This window comes from Scyliorhinus torazame, chromosome 14, assembly GCF_047496885.1.
Source record: "Scyliorhinus torazame isolate Kashiwa2021f chromosome 14, sScyTor2.1, whole genome shotgun sequence".
NCBI lineage: Eukaryota > Metazoa > Chordata > Chondrichthyes > Carcharhiniformes > Scyliorhinidae > Scyliorhinus > Scyliorhinus torazame.
In genome coordinates, this window is record NC_092720.1 from 215,134,103 (window position 1) to 215,143,774 (window position 9,672).

The window sequence follows — 9,672 nt, forward strand, 5'->3', positions numbered from 1 at the left end:
GGGAGTGGGGATCACACGGGGCTGGGGACCATGGTAAACTGGGAACACAGGGGAGCGGGGATCACAGTATGCTGGGGACGACGGTAAACTGGGAACACAGGGGAGCGGGGATCACAGTATGCTGAGGACCAGAGTAAACTGGGAACACAGGGGAGCGGGGATCACAGTATGCTGGGGACCACGGTAAACTGGGAACACAGGGGAGCGGGGATCACAGTATGCTGGGGACCACGGTAAACTGGGAACACAGGGGAGCGGGGATCACAGTATGCTGAGGACCAGGGTAAACTGGGAACACAGGGGAGCGGGGATCACAGTATGCTGGGGACCACGGTAAACTGGGAACACAGGGGAGCGGGGATCACATGGGGCTGAGGACCAGGGTAAACTGGGAACACAGGGGAGTGGGGATCACAGTAGGCTGAGGACCAGGGTAAACTGGGAACACAGGGGAGTGGGGATCACAGTATGCCGAGGACCACAATAAACTGGGAACACAGGGGAGTGGGGAACCCACAGGGCTGGGGACCACAGTAAACTGGGAACATAGGGGAGTGGGGATCACAGTATGCTGAGGACCAGGGTAAACTGGGAACACAGGGGAGTGGGGATCACAGTAGGCTGAGGACCAGGGTAAACTGGGAACACAGGGGAGTGGGGTTCACAGTAGGCTGAGGACCAGGGTAAACTGGGAACACAGGGGAGCGGGGATCACAGTATGCTGAGGACCAGGGTAAACTGGGAACACAGGGGAGTGGGGATCACAGTATGCTGAGGACCAGGGTAAATGGGTGACACAGGGGAGTGGGGATCACAGTATGCTGAGGACCACAGTAAACTGGGAACACAGGGGAGTGGGGATCACATGGGGCTGGGGACCACGGTAAACTGGGAACACAGGGGAGCGAGGATCACACGGGGCTGGGGACCACGGTAAACTGGGAACACAGGGGAGCGAGGATCACACGGGGCTGGGGACCACGGTAAACTGGGAACACAGGGGAGCGAGGATCACACGGGGCTGGGGACCACGGTAAACTGGGAACACAGGGGAGTGGGGATCACAGTATTCTGAGGACAAGGGTAAACTGGGGACAAAGGGGAGCGGGGATCACAGTATGCTGAGGACCAGGGTAAACTGGGAACACAGGGGAGCGGGGATCACAGTATGCTGAGGACCAGGGTAAACTGGGAACACAGGGGATCGGGGATCACACAGGGCTGGGGACCACAGTAAACTGGGAACACAGAGGAGTGGGGATCACAGTATGCTGAGTACCAGGGTAAACTGGGAACACAGGGGAGTGGGGATCACAGTAGGCTGAGGACCAGGGTAAACTGGGAACACAGAGGAGTGGGGATCACAGTCGGCTGAGGACCACACTAAACTGGGAACACAGGGGAGTGGGGATCACAGTATGCTGAGGACCAGGGTAAACTGGGAACACAGGGGAGCGGGGACCACAGGGGGCTGGGGACCACGGTAAACTGGGGACAAAGGGGAGCGGGGATCACAGTATGCTGAGGACCAGGGTAAACTGGGAACACAGGGGAGCGGGGACCACAGGGGGCTGAGGACCAGGGTAAACTGGGAACACTGGGGAGCGTGGACCACAGGGGGCTGGGGACCACAGTAAACTGGGAACACAGAGGAGTGGGGATCACAGTATGCTGAGGACCAGGGTAAACTGGGAACACTGGGGAGCGTGGACCACAGGGGGCTGGGGACCACAGTAAACTGGGAACACAGAGGAGTGGGGTTCACAGTAGGCTGGGGACCACGGTAAACTGGGAACACAGGGGAGTGGGACCACACGAGGCTGAGGCCCACGGTAAACTGGGAACACAGGGGAGCGGGGATCACAGTAGGCTGGGGACCACGGTAAACTGGGAACACAGGGGAGTGGGGATCACACGGGGCTGAGGACCAGGGTAAACTGGGAACACAGGGGAGCGGGGATCACAGTATGCTGAGGACCACGGTAAACTGGGAACACAGGGGAGCGGGGATCACATGGGGCTGAGGACCACGGTAAACTGGGAACACAGGGGAGCGGGGATCACATGGGGCTGAGGACCAGGGTAAACTGGGAACACAGGGGAGTGGGGTTCACAGTAGGCTGGGGACCACGGTAAACTGGGAACACAGGGGAGCGGGGATCACAGTATGCTGAGGACCAGGGTAAACTGGGAACACAGGGGAGTGGGACCACACGAGGCTGAGGGCCACGGTAAACTGGGAACACAGGGGAGCGGGAACACACAGGGCTGAGGACCACGGTAAACTGGGAACACAGGGGAGCGGGGATCACAGTATGCTGAGGACCAGGGTAAACTGGGAACACAGGGGAGTGGGGATCACAGTAGGCTGAGGACCAGGGTAAACTGGGAACACAGGGGAGTGGGACTACACGAGGCTGAGGCCGACGGTAAACTGGGAACACAGGGGAGTGGGGATCACACGGGGCTGGGGACCACGGTAAACTGGGAACACAGGGGAGCGGGGATCACAGTATGCTGGGGACCACGGTAAACTGGGAACACAGGGGAGCGGGGATCAGAGTATGCTGAGGACCAGGGTAAACTGGGAACACAGGGGAGCGGGGATCACATGGGGCTGAGGACCAGGGTAAACTGGGAACACAGGGGAGCGGGGATCACAGTATGCTGAGGACCAGGGTAAACTGGGAACACAGGGGAGCGGGGATCACAGTATGCCGAGGACCAGAGTAAACTGGGAACACAGGGGAGCGGGGACCACATGGGGCTGGGGACCACGGTAAACTGGGAACACAGGGGAGCGGGGATCACAGTATGCTGAGGACCAGGGTAAACTGGGAACACAGGGGAGTGGGGATCACAGTAGGCTGAGGACCAGGATAAACTGGGAACACAGAGGAGTGGGGTTCACAGTAGGCTGGGGACCACGGTAAACTGGGAACACAGGGGAGTGGGGTTCACAGTAGGCTGGGGACCACGGTAAACTGGGAACACAGGGGAGCGGGGATCACAGTATGCTGAGGACCAGGGTAAACTGGGAACACAGAGGAGTGGGGTTCACAGTAGGCTGGGGACCACGGTAAACTGGGAACACAGGGGAGTGGGACCACACGAGGCTGAGGCCGACGGTAAACTGGGAACACAGGGGAGCGGGGATCACAGTATGCTGGGGACCACGGTAAACTGGGAACACAGGGGAGCGGGGATCACAGTATGCTGGGGACCACGGTAAACTGGGAACACAGGGGAGCGGGGATCACAGTATGCTGAGGACCACGGTAAACTGGGAACACAGGGGAGTGGGACCACACGGGGCTGAGGACCAGGGTAAACTGGGAACACAGGGGAGTGGGGATCACACGGGGCTGGGGACCATGGTAAACTGGGAACACAGGGGAGCGGGGATCACAGTATGCTGGGGACGACGGTAAACTGGGAACACAGGGGAGCGGGGATCACAGTATGCTGAGGACCAGAGTAAACTGGGAACACAGGGGAGCGGGGATCACAGTATGCTGGGGACCACGGTAAACTGGGAACACAGGGGAGCGGGGATCACAGTATGCTGGGGACCACGGTAAACTGGGAACACAGGGGAGCGGGGATCACAGTATGCTGAGGACCAGGGTAAACTGGGAACACAGGGGAGCGGGGATCACAGTATGCTGGGGACCACGGTAAACTGGGAACACAGGGGAGCGGGGATCACATGGGGCTGAGGACCAGGGTAAACTGGGAACACAGGGGAGTGGGGATCACAGTAGGCTGAGGACCAGGGTAAACTGGGAACACAGGGGAGTGGGGATCACAGTATGCCGAGGACCACAATAAACTGGGAACACAGGGGAGTGGGGATCACACAGGGCTGGGGACCACGGTAAACTGGGAACACAGGGGAGTGGGGAACCCACAGGGCTGGGGACCACAGTAAACTGGGAACATAGGGGAGCGGGGATCACAGTAGGCTGAGGACGACGGTAAACTGGGAACACAGGGGAGCGGGACCACACAGGGCTGGGGACCACGGTAAACTGGGAAAACAGGGGAGTGGGGATCACATGGGGCTGGGGACCACGGTAAACTGGGAACACAGGGGAGCGAGGATCACACGGGGCTGGGGACCACAGGGGAGTGGGGATCACAGTATTCTGAGGACAAGGGTAAACTGGGGACAAAGGGGAGCGGGGATCACAGTATGCTGAGGACCAGGGTAAACTGGGAACACAGGGGAGCGGGGATCACAGTATGCTGAGGACCAGGGTAAACTGGGAACACAGGGGATCGGGGATCACACAGGGCTGGGGACCACAGTAAACTGGGAACACAGAGGAGTGGGAATCACAGTATGCTGATGACCAGGGTAAGCTGGGAACACAGGGGAGCGGGGACCACAGTATGCTGAGGACCAGGGTAAACTGGGAACACAGAGGAGTGGGGATCACAGTATGCTGATGACCAGGGTAAACTGGGAACACAGGGGAGTGGGGATCACAGTAGGCTGAGGACCAGAGTAAACTGGGAACACAGGGGAGCGGGGACCACAGGGGGCTGGGGACCACGGTAAACTGGGGACAAAGGGGAGTGGGGATCACAGTATGCTGAGGACCAGGGTAAACTGGGAACACAGGGGAGCGGGGACCACAGGGGGCTGGGGACCACGGTAAACTGGGGACAAAGGGGAGCGGGGATCACAGTATGCTGAGGACCAGGGTAAACTGGGAACACAGGGGAGCGGGGACCACAGGGGGCTGGGGACCACAGTAAACTGGGAACACAGAGGAGTGGGGATCACAGTATGCTGAGGACCAGGGTAAACTGGGAACACTGGGGAGCGGGGACCACAGGGGGCTGGGGACCACGGTAAACTGGGGACAAAGGGGAGCGGGGATCACAGTATGCTGAGGACCAGGGTAAACTGGGAACACAGGGGAGCGGGGACCACAGGGGGCTGGGGACCACAGTAAACTGGGAACACAGAGGAGTGGGGTTCACAGTAGGCTGGGGACCACGGTAAACTGGGAACACAGGGGAGTGGGACCACCCGAGGCTGAGGCCCACGGTAAACTGGGAACACAGGGGAGCGGGGATCACAGTAGGCTGGGGACCACGGTAAACTGGGAACACAGGGGAGTGGGACCACACGAGGCTGAGGCCCACGGTAAACTGGGAACACAGGGGAGTGGGACCACACAGGGCTGAGGACCAGAGTAAACTGGGAACACAGGGGAGTGGGGATCACAGTATGCTGAGGACCAGGGTAAACTGGGAACACAGGGGAGCGGGGATCACAGTATGCTGAGGACCAGGGTAAACTGGGAACACAGGGGAGCGGGTATCACAGTATGCTGAGGACCAGGGTAAACTGGGAACACAGGGGAGCAGGGATCACACGGGGCTGGGGACCACGGTAAACTGGGAACACAGGGGAGCGGGGATCACATGAGGCTGAGGACCAGGGTAAACTGGAAACACAGGGGAGTGGGGATCACATGGGGCTGGGGACCACGGTAAACTGGGAACACAGGGGAGTGGGGATCACATGGGGCTGGGGACCAGGGTAAACCGGGAACACAGGGGAGCGGGGATCACAGTAGGCTGAGGGCCACGGTAAACTGGGAACTCAGGGGAGCGGGGATCACAGTAGGCTGAGGACCAGGGTAAACTGGGAACACAGGGGAGCGGCACCACACGGGGCTGGGGACCACGGTAAACTGGGAACACAGGGGAGCGGGACCACACAGGGCTGGGGACCACGGTAAACTGGGAACACAGGGGAGCGGGACCACACAGGGCTGGGGACCACAATAAACTGGGGACAAAGGGGAGTGGGGACCACAGTAGACAGGGTAACACAGAGTAGTGGACACAACAAGGAAGATTGTGAGGACCAGGGGTTTGCATCAGACATTGTAGGCAGCAGAATGATCACTTTTGCTGATCGCAGTGGGCAGATTGTGATGCAGCGGTTCCGGAAGCGGAAACCCCCGTGCGGACAAAATCCTATTGGCTGCGTTTATTTGAGAGGCAACGTTTGGGGAGCACTTCCTACACTTGGGCAGATTCAGGGCCAGTGTGAGGCTGGTTCTAGTGAGGGGTGCTTGTGACTGAGGCTCTGATGTCTATCAGTAAATGCATTATTTTCCATAAGCAATATAACTGTCTCCTTTACAACATCAGTTCGCAGCCACCCAGCTTTTTAACAGCCAAGGTTCCTGTCAGGGTCAGAGTAGGTATTTGCCCTGTCACTTAACAATGGTTTTTTTCTCTCAGAACCAGTCTCTGAAACAAAAAACTGCTAATTTCGGAGTTTCATTACAGCTGAGGCCAACAAAATAAAACATTGAAGTAAAAAGGTGCAACGCAATGTGGGGTTTGAAACCCCAGAGCAGGAGTCAACATTCCCATTCGCTACCATCAACCCAGTTACCCACCCAACATCTTCACTCATCAACTTGGCTATTGGGTCTTTTCATCATTTGATGATTCATGTTTCAGTATTAAACTGACCTTTTTACTCTGTTTTCATTTATTTTTGTGCCTTTTCATTTACTCCAGTAGATAATCCCTAAGTATGATAATGGATGCCATGATGTGGAGATGCTGGCGTTGGACTGGGGTGAGCACAGTCAACACCAGGTTAAAGTCCAACAGCTTTGTTTCGATGTCACTAGCTTTCAGAGCGCTGCTCCTTCCTCAGGTGAATGAAGAGGTATGTTCCAGAAACATATATATATAGACAGATTCAAAGATGCCAGACAATGCTTGGAATGCGAGCATTAGCAGGTGATTAAATCTTTACAGATCCAGAGATGGGGTAACCCCAGGTTAAAGAGGTGTGAATTGTACCAAGCCAGGACAGTTGGTAGGATTTCGCAGGCCAGATGGTGGGGGATGAATGTAATGCGACATGAATCCCAGGTCCTGGTTGAGGCCGCACTCCTGTGTGCGGAACTTGGCTATAAGTTTCTGCTCGGCGATTCTGCGTTGTTGTGCGTCCTGAAGGCCGCCTTGGAGAATGCTTACCCGGAGATCAGAGGCTGAATGCCCTTGACTGCTGAAGTGTTCCCTGACTGGAAGGGAACATTCCTGCCTGGTGATTGTCGCGCGATGTCCGTTCATTCGTTGTCGCAGCGTCTGCATGGTCTCGCCAATGTACCACGCTTCGGGACATCCTTTTCTTTCCCCATCTCTGGATCTGTAAAGATTTAATCACCTGCTAATGCTCGTACTCCAAGCATTGTCTGGCATCTTTGCATCTGTCTATATATATGTTTTTGGAACATACCTCTTCATTCACCTGAGAAAGGAGCAGTGCTCCGAAAGCTAGTGACATCGAAACAAACCTGTTGGACTTTATCACTGACTGTGTCATTGTCACTTTCCCCCAGCTCCAGCCTCTCTGACTCTGGATCTGAACACAGCGAATCCCCGGCTCATCCTGTCTGAGGACCGGACCAGTGTGAGACTCGGAAACAAACAACAGGAGCTCCCTGACACCCCGGAGAGGTTTGAATGCAGTGTGTCTATCCTGGGATCAGAGGGATTCACATCAGGGAGACATTACTGGGAGGTGGAGGTGGGGAACAAGACTTAGTGGCGCCTGGGAGTGGCTCGAGAGTCTCCGGAGAGGAAAGGGGGTATTGGATTTGTTTATTGTCACGTGTACCGAGGTACAGTGAAAACTATTTTTCTGCGAGCAGCTCAACAGATCATTAAGTACATGGGAAGAAAAGGGAATAAAAGAAAATACATAATAGGGCAACAGAAGGTATACAATGTAACTACATAAGCACTGGCATCGGATGAAGCATATAGGGTGTAGTGTTAATGAGGTCAGTCCAAGAGGGTGATGACCTGAGACCCAAGTCTGCTTATTGGGCTGTGTGGCCGAGACCTTACAGAGAACATGTTGCTGGCACCAGTCTGCAGATCCGACTCACCCTGAGCGGGAATCCCCAGAAGATCGGGGTTTTCCTGGACTACGAGAGTCACAGAGCGTTAAATGAGTGTGTTTGGACCGTTAACTTTCTCTATCCAGTCACATATCCTGGGGTCTCACCATTTAGAATTTATTCTGGGCTAATTTCCTTATGTTCAAAGCATCTTCCTGCCTTGAACTCCATCTACCACAGTTTAACCTGTCATAATTTACATCAGTACATTATGGTGCAATCACACACACACACTGATGGACATGCAGTAGGACCAACCAGCATACATAACACCGCAGCCAATCACCAGTGAGAGCACAAGCACTATAAAGACAGGGGACAGGAGAGTTCCCGCTCATTCTAGCAGCAGCCAGCTCAGAGCACAGAGCTCACAGCCTGCATCACAGACATTCACCATGTGCTGAGTGCCTCACCATAGCTAGTGATAGGAAAGGGTCCACAGTTAAGCTGGTATTGCTTATTCCCACGTTTACAGTATGTTAACATAGTTGAACAGTTAATAAAATAGCGTTACACCACTTCCAGTATTGTTGGCTTGTTTGTGAACCAGAACACCCAACATGACATTACCTGCAGTACTTTCTGTACTGCTTTAAACTGGATGTACAATCGACTCTAATGTATTTATCAAATAATCTTGCCGGTATCTGTGATTATGGTTAGTTCTTCTGCAATGCACTTTTCAGACACCACACATTGTGAATGATGTATATTTGGATTGTTAAGAACTTTCTAACTTCATAATTAGTGCCAATTACCTTAATTAACCGCAAAAACATCCATTTCCCGTACCAGCCTCCCCGAACAGGCGCCGGAATGTGGCGACTAGGGGCTTTTAACAGTAACTTCATTTGAAGCCGACTTGTGACAATAAGCGATTTTCATTTCATTTTTTTTCATTTCATTTAAATTGACGGAATTTCAAATTCCTCCCTTGTGATAAAAAGAGCTGCGGTGTTTTGAAGCAGGGGAGGCAGAGATTTGAACCTTTCCTTCTGCAATGGGCACAGTGCAGTTTCTGTCGTTGGCCCGCTCACACTGCTTGCTGACATCACTGCTATTATTCACCAGGACAGATCTGAACTTCCCAGAGTGAAGGGACAGAGACCGCCACATCTTTACCGGCCACTTTCTTCAAAGTCATGGACCACAAAGTGGTTATTGTCGGACTAGGTGTTCCCTTAGCATCAAATTATTGACTCAGTCCCTCCCTTTGCTGTTTTTTTTAAGAGGTGGGCAGTATTCCTTAATGTCAGCAGTGGGCGCTGTAGCTGCCAAATCTAAGTCACTGTGGTTGCCCTTTGTGGTGATACACCACTTTACCTCCCTACCATTGTACATAGTATATACTAGTTGTGCGTAACGTGGCCCTGTAATACTGTGTATTGTACTGTAACTCTGCAGAGGTTCGGTCACTGGTAGGTAACCCGACCTGGCCACGGAGAGCTCCGCCTTATACTGACTCCCGGGGGAGTGGCTAAGAACCTCTTCTGGGACAGGCCCCATTCTGTCTGGGGTCGTCTGTGTCGGGTAAACCTCCCATGTAGTATATTAAAGCCTGAGTTAAAGTCTCACATGTCTTTGTGGTTCTTGACGCTTAGCGCATCAATTTAATATACTACAGTTATAATGGAGGCTGCTCTGAAACCCGACAAGCTCTCGCTCGACCCCCCACGCGCGGACCACCTTTTCAACTGCTGGCTCCGGTGTTTCGAGGCCT